The sequence below is a fragment of the Vombatus ursinus genome, unplaced genomic scaffold, assembly GCF_900497805.2.
Source record: "Vombatus ursinus unplaced genomic scaffold, bare-nosed wombat genome assembly UNPS02014779.1, whole genome shotgun sequence".
Lineage (NCBI taxonomy): Eukaryota > Metazoa > Chordata > Mammalia > Diprotodontia > Vombatidae > Vombatus > Vombatus ursinus.
Genome location: NW_020954557.1, coordinates 22,514,284 through 22,528,933, shown reverse-complemented (window position 1 = coordinate 22,528,933; position 14,650 = coordinate 22,514,284).

The window sequence follows — 14,650 nt, the reverse complement described above, 5'->3', positions numbered from 1 at the left end:
CTCTCATTGGCCTATTTTCCAGGTCAGTGTGTGTATGTATACATATACACATATATATGTACACATAGACACACACACACATATATGTATGTATATGTACATTTATATGTATGTATATGTATATGTGTGCATATATATATATTTTATGTTTTCTTTTTTCCTTTTTTTTTTAGGCAATTGGGGTTAAGTGACTTGCCCAGGGTCACACAGCTAGTGAGTGTCAAGTGTTTGGTCTGAGGCCAGATTTGAACTCAGGTCGTCCTGACTTCAGGGCCGGTGCTCTATCCTCTGCGCCACCTAACTGCCCTGTTTTTTCAATCTTTTGATTTTGTTTCAATATTCCTTATTGTCTTATTGAGTTGTTTCTGTCTGGACCATTTTAATTTTCAGGGCATTCAATTCTTGGGTGAGATTTTCTGTCATATATTCCAAGGTAATGAGTTCTCCTTGTCTTTTTCCTCTCCCCAGCAAGTCTATTTTGTATCTCTTCTTTCATTTCTTCCAGATAATCTTAAAAGCCTTGTGGCCAGGACACTTTTTTCCTGTGAGGCTTTACCTGGCCTCGTGAAGTTGCTATCCTCTATAGAGGATACTCAATGGGCATCTCTCAAACCAGGGTATTTCTTCATGTTATTCAGTTTTCCTTGTTTGCTTATCTCATTAGCCTCAGCGTCTAGGTCAGAGGCTTGTGCTTGGGAAAAGCTCCACAACTTAGTGTCATGGGCAGGGCCTTCCTGGTTCTGAGCATAGTGGACTAGACTAGTTCCCTTCTTCAAGGGACTCAGGGCTGCTCCTGTGCTGGGCTCTTGGTTTTTTTCTTGCAGGTCTCTGAAGTTCATTGAGCTCTTGCCACAGGCTTCAGAGACTCCAGGGCTGTCCTATGCCTCCGGCCTTTCCTCTACCACTGGGCTCAGGCTGCTAGTGCCATTTGGACCCTCCCTGGTGCTCCCTATACCCTGAAGGTGGGACTTCCATTGCCCTGGACTTAAGGGACACCATGGGCTGGGCTCCAGCCTCTGGACACCAGTAGCACCCTCCTGGAATCCCAGGGCCTTCCCTATGCTCCACTTTTCACCAATCCCAGCTTCTCTTTTTCAGGGTTCTGTAGGATTCAGGGGTCTTCTGTGGATCCCTGGGCTTGATTGGAAAAGTCTATTGGTGACTCATTTCTTTATAAACTGGTGCGTTTCTAAGCTCCATGTCTGCAGATGATCTAAGCTCATTCATGGCTTAGGCTACCATCTTCCCACAATCTCCCTGTGGTTGTACTTAGAGGAATCTTATATGAGCTTAACATATGTGTGAAAAACTGTTGTAGAAGAGTCTTTAAGGCTATATTTTGTCTAATTGGTCAACGTCTTTTTAAACAATTATCATTCAATAAATTGTATTCTCTGTACCTTTCAGTTAAATGTGTGAATTCAAAAATGTGGTCTGTTGTAAGAAATTTATGCAAAAGTTTGCTTGTTCCTTTTCCTTTTTCCTATTCCAAAAATACTCTCAATACATGCATAGATCATTCTCATAAAAGATTTATAAGATCAGAAAAACTCACATGAGAAGATGATAATTTTTATGTCTTCTTAATTACCTTTCTTAGTATTAATATACACAACAGTTTCCATTCTTTTGGTATCTTCCCCTGCCCTGAGAAATCTTATTAAACTGAATCCTCCATGTTTTCAAAATTGCATTGTCTACAACATGGATTTTTCTAGATCTGGTCCAACCTCTCTTCCTCACTTTGTCTGCTTAAGTATCATTTTGACTTCCACATATAGCGCTTAGGGGGTTGAAGTGTGATGAGTCCCAATTTGATGGTTCTACTACATAGACCCTTTGGGGTACCTTGATGTATCTCTTCTATTTCCCCTCCATTTTTTTGTTCTCCAAATAATTTTATCTGTAAATGTTCTTGAGATAATATGGCTTGAGGCTTACACCAAGCTTTCTGCAGACTTGTACTTTTTCTTTAGTTTTTATTGACATCTTTTGTTTTTACATCATCTTCATTTCTAAATATCTTCCTTCCCCATTCTCCATTCAGTGAGTGATCTCTTGTAATGGTAATGTTTTAATAGTTCTTAAAAGCTAACCAACACATCAAACATGTCTAATAGCATATGTAGCATTCTGCTCCCATAATCACCCAACTCTGCAAGAAATGAGAGAGCTGAGTTTTCTCCTCTCTTCTCTAGGCTAAACTTGACCATTTGTAGGTTTGTTTCCAGCTCCACTGCTTTTTGCTGTTTCATAGGGTGATAGAATTTTCTTCCTTTATAGCGATTTACAAATAAAATTTAGTCTAAACCAATTTGCCCTTGGCTGCAAATCTCACCTCTTGGTAAGATCAAGTGTATGACTGGCTGTGGCGATTTCCAGCCTCTTTTTCCTCTTCTGTGTGGTAATTACTTTATAGCGATTAAACTTCTACAGGAAATGGTGAAGATCGAGTTCAATATCTTTGACTTTTTCCATTTCCCATTTATCAGCCTTGTCAGCTTATTTGAAAAGGTCAGATTGAAGCTATTGTAATTGTATACTGTGTTTTCTCACCTTTATCTTCTCCCATCTCCCCCCCACTTCCTGATAAAGTATAAAGTCCTTCTAAGCAAGGAGTACTTAATTTTTATCTTTGCATCTGGAGGCCTTCTCTAGTCGTCCTGGTCTAAATCATGCCACTGGACCAAAATGGCTCTGGAAAAGAAAGTGAGACTGGTGACTTTGCCTAGTCCTCCCTTACTTAAATCCAATTCACTTGCAAGTCATGGCATCACCTTCCTTATGTCATGGTCCTCTTTGAGAACAAAGAACAAAACAGCAACAGCAAAAATCTTTGCATCCCCAGTGCCTAATATAATGCCTGGCATATAGTGATTCCATAACAAATGATGGTTGGTCAACTGATTATCGAGTTTGGGAGTTGATTTATAACCATTGCTCTACCTAGTCAATAGTCTGATTTTTTACAGAGAATTGATTCTGATGTTATCCACATCAGTAACTTGTTTATTGTTAGTTAAGATACAGTCCATTTACAGCTAGATGGCACAGTGGATAGTGTCTGGTCTAGAGTCAGTAAGACTTATCTTTGTGAGTTCAAATCTGCCTCAAGATACTTACCAGCTGTGTGACCCTGGGCAAGTCACTTAATCTTATTTGCCTCAGTTTCCTCATCTGTAAAATGAGCCTGAAATGGCAAACCACTGCAGTATCTTTGCCAAGAAACCCTCAAATGGGGTCACAAAGAGTTGGACGTGACTGAAATGATTCAATAACAACAAAGGTGCAGTCGATAGTTTGTGAGCCTCTCTTTTGCTTATCAAGCCTGAATCATATTTCTTTTGTTTCAACTATGAAAAAGTGAAGTATCATTATATAGTTTAAAAGTATAGGAACAACATGTCTCTATAAGGGGCTAAATAAAAGTTAAGTAAAGACAAGATATATTGTAGTTAAATGAAAGAATCATTTAAAAAGCCTAACTGGATATTGTCCTCTTTGCCCAGAAATAGAAGAATCCTTAAATGATGCCTTGTTCCCACATTTGAGGAAATTCCATGATGATTTTTTTTTTCATCAAGAAACCATTCTGAGGGGCAGCTAGGTGATGCTGTGGTTAGAGCTCCAGCCTTGGAGTTAGGAGGACCTGAGTTCAAATCCAGCCTCAGACACATGATACTCACTAGCTGTGTGACCCTGGGCAAGTCACTTAACCCCAATTGCCTCACAGAAAGAAAGAAGGAAAGAAAGAATGAATGAAAGAAAGAAAGAAAAAAGAAACCATTTTACCTCAGTATTCTAAATATGTCCTGAAAGAAACATAGCTCAAGGGGCAGCTAGGTGGTGCAGTGGATAGAGCACCAGCCCTGAAGTCAGGAGTACCTGAGTTCAAATCCAGCCTCAGACCAAACACTTGACACTTATTAGCTGTGTGACCTTGAGCAAGTCACTTAACTCCAATTGCCTTAAAAAAAAAAAAGAAAAGAAAAGAAACATAGTTTAAGCTTTTGGTGCAGAATTCCTCTTATTCTCTCGTGAGCAAATATCTCCCCACAATATTTAATATTGTTTTATTGTTCACTAAAATATCTATATGCTATTTTTAAAAAAATAGCTATGAAACTTTTTGAATGAAAAACAATTTGGAATGAACTCTTTGAAACCAGTTCTTGCAAGCCAGCTAAATCTGTGCTTGAGATAAGGTCCTGTGCTCCAGAGGCATCAAACAAGGCCAGGCCCACAACACAACCGAGGTGGGCCTGAACCAGATCAAAATGAAATGGGGGAGTATTGAACAAAAGCAATAAAAATACAATAAAACATAGATAACATTAGATTTTAAAACTAAGTCAAGACGCTCCTCACAAGGATCCTTATGTACAGCTTAGTGCCCTCCGCTTCTGTTTGTGCTTGATGCCACCGTAGATAAGGAAACTGAGGACCAGGGACCTGCCCAAGAGAGTAGCAAAACTAGGATTCTATACCAGGTTCTCTGACTTCAGAGTTAAAGTGTTTCCCACTGTAACACTCTGAACCCTAGGGACAGGAAAGGAAAGACTGTAGTCCACCCACCTATGGACTCAGGGAAGGCTAAGAGACAGAGAGAGGGGGGAGAGAAAAGGAGGAGGAAGCTTCACATTTACATAGAAATGGGGAATCTAAAATGAAAATAAGAGGTGATGGGGCTCAGTAGTGTTGAATGTGGAATCAGGAAGACCTAGATTTCAATCCTGACATTCGTTAACCCCATTTAGCCTCAGTTTCTTCATGTTTAAAATGGTGATAGTAACTGAGGTACCTATATCACAGGGTTGTTGTGAGGATTAAATGAAATGATGATTATAAAGTGCTTTGCAAAACTTTAAATTTCTCTGTCTCTCTATTTGTGTCTTTCTCTATCTCTGTCTCTGTCTCTCTCTGTCTCTCCATCTCTGTCTCTCTGTATGTCTATATCTTTCTGTCTGTCTCTGTCTCTCTGTCTATCTCTCTCTGCCTCTGTCTGTCCAGCTATCTCTCTGTATCTCTTTCTCTGTCTCTCTGTCTCTATCTTTCTGTCTCTGTCTGTCTGTTTCTGTCTCTCTGTCTCTCTCTGTCTTTCCATCTCTGTCTCTCTGTATGTCTATCTCTATCTTTCTGTCTGTCTGTCTCTGTCTCTCTTTCTCTCTCTGTCTCTGTCTCTCTCTGTGTGTCTTCTCTCTGCCTCTGTCTCTGTCTGTCCAGCTATCTCTCTCTCTCTATCTTTCTCTGTCTCTCTGTCTGTCTCTCTCTGTTTCTGTCTCTGTCTATCTCTGTCTCTGTCTCTTTCTGTCTCTCTCTCTGTCTCTGTTTCTCTCTCTCTCTGCTATTACTCCCTCCCATTGCCTGACTTCCTGAAAGCAGTTTCCTGAGGTGTAAAATGAGGGGGCTGAAGTAAATGATCTCTGTTGTCCCCTCTTGCTCTAACATCCTATGTTTCCAAGGCACTGAGCACAAAGTGATGAATTTAGAGAATAGTGTGATATTGGATACTTACTCTTGTCAAAGAAGTGTTTAACTGTGGAAGCTTCCATAATGGTGCTGATTTGAAAGCAGATGGTTGGAGAGATATCTCAATAGCTCCAAGCAGTAAGGCTTGCACTATTATTTCTGGGTGTTAGAAATCATAAAACCAAATTCTGCATGTGAACCAAAAACTCTCCAAAGTTTAGTAGTATCTTGAGGATTGCATGAAGAAGCAGAGTTCTTGAATGAAGCTACAGATCATCATAGATGAGCTTGAGCAATTTACAGTTAAACCTGAGCAAGCACACAGTTATACTAGTAATACCGGACCCAATTCCACTGGACTTGTTTTTTTAAATCTATCATATATTTGAGAGGCACCCAGAATTTACATTATATGATTCATTGAGCATACTACTGTATTGCTTTATAAATATATTTTTACTTCCTCCATATAGTTCCTGGAATGTTTTTAATTTGAAAAATTTGAACAGTAACATAAATATTTTTCCTTTTCTTCTACATTTTGAAGGATATCCATTTGCAGGGTGAGTTTATAAATAAATTGTCTTATTCAAATGTATTTCTGGCCAGGAGACAATGATTTCCTAAAAGTCTTTGTACAAGTCCTAGCAGGCAAAATTGTCTCAACCCTTAATATCTTCTCGAGACAGAAGAAATATCTTAAATAATTTTCTTCTAAAACAACCAATTAAACCCACAACCGTTCATGCAATGAAAAATGGATTTCTAATGAAGGTGACAGTGCAAAATAATACATGTATGCATAGTATGTTCTAATTATAGTACTACTCAGTTGGGTGCAACATCTGTCAGAGTGGAAAACAAAAACAGCAATGTTACTAAGGGGTCTGAGTTAATGGGAAAGAAGTAGAGAGAAGTGAGGCAGTGATCATTCACCAGATTCCAAAGGGATGATTCCTATAGCATATACTATAGTATAGTGAGATAGGGTAACCACCCAACTGCATAAACTGGCTCATAAATATACCTGCAGGAGAACTGGCTGAGGAGACTCTGAATTTAGAAGTAGCCTTTGGCACAACAGTCAATTAGACACAGTTTGTTTTTCAGGGCTCTCTTTCAATACTTTCCTCAAAGCATATCTTTATCGTGTTTCTCCCCACTCACCCCAACTGACCTACTGAGGTCAACTTTAGGGATAATCCATGATTGCCCAGGATCCCAAAGCCAAGTGTGCCTTCCTGGGTAATATTCTGTGAGATAGAGTTCTCTCTCTACAACCTCCCCCGTGCCCATGAATGCCAACTAAAACCTGCTTTCAGCTAGCAGGTAAATAGAGAGTCCTACAAATTAATTCAGAATGTTCATTTCTATTTAAAAAATTATTAAATGTCTATATGTACTAAGGTACTGTGCTAACCACTGGAGATAGACAAAATTGAAACAGTCCCTGTCCTCATAGAGCTTATAGGGGGTTGGGTGTGTGGGAGGATGCAACGTGAAGACAGAAGGTAATGAGGTAATTTGATGAGACAGAGAGAGACCCCTAAACAATAGGAGATTGGGGTGAGGGAAGTCTTTATAGGGAAGGTGGCACCTGAGAGGAATGAGCACTAAAAGATGATAAGGATTCTCTGAAGTCAAGATGATGAGTTATGCATTACAGAATGTAGAAAATTCTTGTGCAGATGCATAGAAGCAAGTAGTGTTGGGGAATTGGGGAAATTGGGGAATTGGGGAAATTGGGGAATTGGGGCAACATTTAGTAGTCCAGTTAGACTGGAACATAGAGCTAGTGAAGGGAAGAAGTAATATGGAATAAGTCTGAAAAGAGGCAAATTATGGAGAGCTTTAAACCATCAGACTAATGCATTTATATTTTATCCTAGAAGTAATGGGGAGTCACAGAAGGTTTATGAGGAGGGAAGGAATATGGTCAAGACTATGCCTCAAAAAGATTATGTTAGAAGCTAGGTGGAGAATGAGTTAAAGATGGGAGAGAGGGGAGCAGGGAGACGAGTAAAGGTTATTGTAATAGTCCAGGTGAGAAGTGAAATGTCTTAAATTAAGGTAATGATTATGTGAAGAGGGGACAGATACAACAGACATTGCGGAAAGAGAATTAAGACATCAACTGATTGGATAAGGAAGTAAAGAAGAGAGAGGAGTCAAGGATAACTCTGAGGTCACAAACCAGAGAACTGGGAGGATAATGTAAAAAATAACTGATGTACACTATTGATTAGAGAAATGCAAATTAAAACAACTCTGAGGTACCACCTCATGCCTATCAGATTGGCTAATATGCCAAAAAAAAAAAAAGGAAAGTGATGGATGTTAGAGGGGATATGGGAAAACTGGGACACTATTAGTGGAGTTGTGAACTGATCCAGTCATTCTGGAGAGCAATTTGGAATTATGGCCAAAGGGTTATAAAACTGTATACCCTTTGATCCAACAATACCACTGCTAGGTCTATATCCCAAAGATATAAAAAAAGGGGGAAAGGAGCTATATGTACAAAATATTTATAGCAGCTCTTTTTGTGGTGGCTAAGAATTGGACATCAAAGGGATGCCCATCAATTGGGGAATGGCTAAACAAGCTGCGGTATATGATTGTAATGGAATATTATTGTGCTTTAAGAAATGACAAGCAGGATGATTTCAGAAAAACCTGAAGAGATGTACATGAACTGATGCAAAGTGAAGTGAACAGAACAAGGGGAATGTTATACACAGTAACAGCAATATTACTCAGTGAAGAACTGTGCATGATTTAGCTGTTTTCAAGCGATGCAAGAAAATCCCAAAGGACTAATTATGAAGCATACTATCCACCTACCAAGAAAGAACTGATATTGTTTGAATGCAGACTGAAGAGTGCTATTTTTTTACTTTCTTTCCTTCTTTTTTGTTTGTCTTCTTGTACATGATTTTTATATGATTGTACATGTATAACCTATTTTTACATGATTGCACATGTATAACCTATATCTGATTGCTTACCATCTCAGGGAAGAGGCAGAGGAGGAAGGGAGAGAAGGAAGGATAGAATTTGGAACTCAAAACTTTAAAAAATGTTAAAAAATTATTTTAACATGTAATTGGGGGAATAAAATATATTTAAAAAATAAAATTATTTTTCTTTCTGAGGCAGAAATAGAAATTTAACAGAAAATAATATGCCTTAACAGAAATAACATGCTTTGGATATATGTTCTAGGAAAGTCATGTGATTCTATGATTTGTAATTCAATTACTAATCTTGAAGTGAAAAAAATGTAAAATGTGGCATTTTTCATAGAGACAGTTTACGCCCATCATGATTGTTGTTCTTCTTCAGTCATTTTTCATTCATATCCAACCCTTTATGAACCCATTTGGGGTTTTCTTGGCAAAGATATTGGAGTGGTTTGCCATTTCCTTTTCCAGCTCATTTTTACAGATGAGGAAACTGAGGCAAACAGGATTAAGTGACTTGCCCAGGTTCACACAGCTATTAAGTGTCAGAGGCCAGATTTGAACTCAGGTCTTCCTGACTCCAGGTCCAACACTCTATCCACTGTGCTATCTGTTCTCAAATTATCTTGTATCAACTTATCTGTCTACATGTTTTCACCCAAAGTGAGACATAGGCTTCTTGAAGACAAAGACTTTGTTGTTGTTATTTCTATGGTGCAATGCCTCACACAGAGTAGGCATTTAATAAATATTTGTTGGATTGGATTGTTGAATTGATAAAAAGAAGGAATTTGGGATGCAGAGCCATCTAATAGGAAAAGTCTGTTTTGGGAACTGTTGAATTTGAGGTGATTTCACGTCAGAGAGCATTGAAGCAGTGCATGTCTTAATTCTTTCTTTGGCTCTTATATCCTAGCAACTCAATGAGCATGAATAAGTTTCATAATTTCACAAATATACATAAAGTATAATCTAATTTTCCCAAAGTCAGAATAGTATAGGTTTTCTTCCTGTGCCCTGTAGGGTGGAGAAATGACTAATGGTTTGTAATATTTCAGAATATCAGCTTTGTCTGAGGTAGATAGTGGGAGGGGGGAGTAAAAAGTCTTCAAAGTTGTGGAATGAAGGTATCCTTTAGCTCTTTTCAAATATTTTAAAGATCTATTATCTATTATCTCTATATATTAACCACAAAAGACACTTGAAATGACATGTAACAATGGGCCTCTATGAGTCAGCAAGAGAACTAGAAATAGAATAGGAGTCTTATCTCCACTGTTCTGCCTTCTAAGCGACACTTGTACTCAGCATGAGAAAATAAGAATTGTTGAGTTAAAACTTTACTAAAATAGTCTGAGGTTTCTAGAAGTCAAGGATAATCTCCTCTCTGGTTGGGAAATAGCTAAACGCAATGCAGTGTTAATGAGAGCCCTAAGTGACTATTGTCTGATGCTGACAACGAAATCTCTTTCCTTTAAATGAGACTTGGCTGAATGGTGGAACACACACTATCACAATACCTATCATTGAGTGAAAAGGCATTTGTGAGCAAATCTGGTCCTGCCTGGCAACCGTTTCTAGGCAAAAGGCAGCAGAGAGCCAGCTGCTGCTGATGCCTCACAGTAGGCTTTCACCTTCAGTTGAACAACCCATATAGGATTAATATCTTCTTTGGATTATTTGGATCCCATTAATAAGGTAAAATACCTTTTAACAGCTGTTAAGATACTAAATTCTTTACCTTTTATTGACCGACACAATAAAGAAAGAGAATTTTATTGTTTTTTGCTCCTAGCTATGAGTGTACTGTAACTATTTCTAACTACATGAGATACAATGGCTTAACATTTCAAAAATCTAACATGTATATCCCTGTCTTTCAAGACTAGAAGCATACTTTTAAAAAAATCACCAATGTTCTCATACCCCAAGACCCAGTGATTACCAGATCACACCAGCAGAATAACGCAACAATACCTTTTAACTCATAACTTGAAAGTACACGTTGTGCCCCTTTTCATGACTATTCCTAACCTATTCCATTCCTCACTCTTCTTCCCTTCTTTCACCTTATATTTCCAATTTCCTGACCCAGCTCTGCCCTCCCCCGTGTCACACACACACACATACCAGTGCTGACAGTGGCCTAGCAAAAGCTGCCAGAGGAAAGGATATAGGAACTGTGCCAGAGGGAAAAGCAGAGAAGCCCTATTGTGAGTGACTGTGGAGTCAGGGTCAAGCCAGGGCAAATGGCACTCAGGAACCTTGGTGAATGTGACAGACAATACCTCCTGATATCAGTTGGCTTCAACCCCATTTTTTTCTCCTGAAAAAATAAAGCACTATTTTTCTATGTTATATCACATAAAATATTTGTGTGTGTATTTCTAAATATATACACGCATCCATTTATCCTACCTCTAACACTTCTAGCCACTATATGTGACCTGAATAAGTCACAAGTTCCTTATGCCTCAGGCTACTCCCTAGGGGTTAACAGCTTAGTGGAAGAAATTGTCACACTGGTAGTTTCCTACACTGATGAAATCACAGATCCTTTGCATTTTCATATGTAAATAGCAAACATGGTCAAAGCATATGTGATTATATCATCCTTGAACATAGAGTCAAAAACCCTGGGGCTTATCTAGAACTGACACCTAGTATATTGTTGTCAGCAAAATATACATGATCTACTCATACAAGATATATCTATAAATGTCTATGTGTATGACCGTGGGCAAATCACTATTTCCATGAGCAAATTAAGGTTCAGACACACATCTAAAATCCTTGCTCTTTGCTGAAGCTTTTACAAATGTTTCTCATTAGAAACAGATATTAAATCTTCAAAGAATAGTCATTCTATCCAGGTTTCAATATTTCCCATTTGCTTCCTTTGCAGTGAACCTTTACTTTGTACTTTGTAAAGTTCAAAACTTTTAAATTATAATTTAGTCCACTTAAAAGAGGACTTGATTTTAATTTTGTGGAAGTTCTCTCATTCTCTGTAAAGTAGTAAAAACTTTGTAAGGCTAAAAACCATGCAGGCTATATTGTCATGTCATACATGTGTATAATTACGTGTATGTACACACATATATGGGCAATATGCATACTGGTCAAGATCTGAGAGTATGTTGAATTGTTATATTCTGTGTAAACTGCTATTAAAAATAAGCTTCATACTATGGATGGTAAGAGCACCATTTACTTATTGAAAATGTATAAGAATTGACTTTCTCTTATGCAGTTTGTAGTTTACATTGAATTCAGAAACTTTGTTACTTTAAAATCTGCAAAAAATACACCACATTGAACTGTTGCTATTTTCATTGAAAAATTTCATTGTTGTTTATTTGATTCAGTTCCTCCTGATAGAAGCCTTTGATTTCTGAAGAGGAACCAATGCTCTTGGTTCTGTTGTTATGGTGATCTTTGGTGAATAGATACCTACTCTTAGGACTTTGTTTATCCAGCTAGCATCACATAAAATACGAGCACATAACAAAGATCTCTAGAATGCCACTTTAGTTAAAAAGTCTGAGGGGAAAAAAAGGTTAATTCTCCAACTCAGAAACGAGACCATTAGCTTACATACGAAAGAGAAAAAAAAGTCAAGAAGTTCAATAATGTAAGAATGAATAAAAGTTTGAGATGCAATAAATACTTCTGACTACCCAGTGCTGGATATGTCTTAGGTTCTGAACTTTCTAACACTTCAGCTGCCTTTGTCTCTAATAACAATTACATTCCTACGCCATGAATTGTTTCTCTGTTTCCCAGTTGGTGGGAACTAACACCCTTAGTTTCCAGGTCTTTGCCACTATAAAGAACTGATATGTTTGTTATATGTGGGTCCTTTTCCTCTTTCTTTAATCTCTTTTAAAAACAAAACAAACAAACAGGCCATGTAGTGTTATCACTGAGTTAAAGGGGTATGTACAGCTTAATGCCTTTAGGGGCATAGTTCCAGTTTGATTTCCAGAATCACTGGGCCAATTAAGTCAAAGCTCCACCAACAGTACATTAATGTTACCTGTTTTCCCATAGCCACTCTAACAATTGCAATTTTCTTTTTTGTCATCTTTGTCAATCTAACAAATAGCAGGTGGAATTTCAGAGTTTCTTTAATTTGTATTTATATAATTATTAGTGATTGGGAGCATTTTTTCACATGGTTGTTGAAAGTTTGGATATGTTCCTTTGAAAACCAACTGTTTATGTCCTTTGATCATTTATCTATTGGGAAATGACTCTTGTCCTTATAAATTTGAATCAATCTCTATAGATCTTGAATACGAGACTTTTATCAGAACAACTTGCTGCAAAGATTTTGTTCCTCAGTTAATTGTTTGCCTTCTAATTCTCACTGCATTGGTTTTGTTTGATTTTTAAAATTCTTATATTATCAAAATTGTCTGTTTTATCTTTTGTGATCTTATCTGTCTCTAGTTTGGCTATGAACTCTTCCCCATCCATGGTTGAGAAAGGTATTTTGTTTCTCATTCCTCTAATTTATGTAACTTAGATGGTGCAGTGTATAGAGTGATAGGCCTGGAGTCAGAAAAACCTAAGTTCAAATCTAGACTCAGACACTTCATAGCTGCGCCACCCTGGGCAAGTGACTTAATTTCTTTTTGCCTCAGTTTTCTCAACTGTAAGATGGGACTAATAACAGCACCTACCTCCTAGGATTGCCATGAGGATCAGATGACATAATATTTGTAAGGTGCCCACTATGTATTAAGTGTTATATAAATTGTTACATCAATGCTAACTATCATTTTGTATCTAAGCCATTTATTGATGATCTAATGTCATGATAGAAATTAAGCTGAGGCACAAGCTCTGAGCACTATCAATTTATTAACAAAGCACACATTTGCCACTAAACAGGGTCTCAGTTATGCAAGCAAGCTAAGACCTTGAATGAGGGCTGAAAGGTCATTCTTATAGAAAAAAGGAGGAACATACAAAAAATAGAAGGCAGCATCATAGATGTGGAAGACAATACAATAGGTTGCAAAGTCAGAAGCGTCACAACTGTGATGGAACAATATGATTAGCTGGATATAGGAAATGCAGAGCCAGCAACAACCCCTCCTTCCAACTTGCTGCCAGGGAATTCTGATTGATTTCATTCACCAGCAAGAATAATTAATGATATAATAGATAACAAATATCCTCTGTACAAGGTCAGCTAGTGATCTAGAGATAACAGGTTTCTTTGAATTAAAATGATTTACAGGTGTAAAAAAGAAACTGGGAAGCCTTTCTCGGCAAAGAAACCAACCCTTATTAAGAGACACAAAGGTTGTGATCTGCAGTGCACCCAGTATAGTCTGAGACCCTGAGATACAAGATTCACAGTTATTTATAGTTCTCTTGATTCATGCATGGTGCAAATGGGCTAGTTATGTTGTAAATGGTCAGTGCCCTTTTACTGAAGCAGGCTTTTGGCTCAAGCAAGGCCCTTTTACATCCTAAGCTCAGGGCAGCTCGTTACATTTTAATATAAATATGATTAAATAGTTACACACTTTATAATGATTATAGTTATACTCCTTAGGTCAACTAACACAGGAATTTTCCCTGGGGCTACATCATACTTTGGTTAGACACAGATTTTCCCCGGATCTATATTCTTCCTATAAATCACACAGTTACTTCTTATTCTATAAAGATAATTACAACTGATAAATGACTATAAAGCAGAGCACTCAAAGCACTGATTATTGATCTTTCCCATTTCATGGGAAACTAAACTTTTAAACTTAACTCAGAGGAGAGTGAACTTATAAACCTATAAACTTATTTCAAAGACAAAGCAATATGATTTAGGCAGTTAAACAAAATGTCAGCAATGACATCAGATAGAATCAGTTATAAAACAGGATCATTTTTTAATTTTCTCACTAAATCAGATATTGATTATCACAAACTTCTCATTGTGTCATAGGGTTGTTGCTTTCTGTTTGGCCCATTCAAGTTTTCAGAGAATTCAGTGCTTGGGTAAGGTTTACCACTGTTCTAATATTTTAATTCTCCTTGCCCTTTTTTTGTCCTCATTTCACCTAATACTATATTTTCTACCTTTTCATTCCTTCCTTCCAAGTACTTTTGTCCTTGTGGCCAAGCCATTATTTTCTCAGAGGCTCTACTTGGATTTGTTATGGAGGTTCTCTCTCTTCTGGGTGTGCATCTCAGGCTTGCAT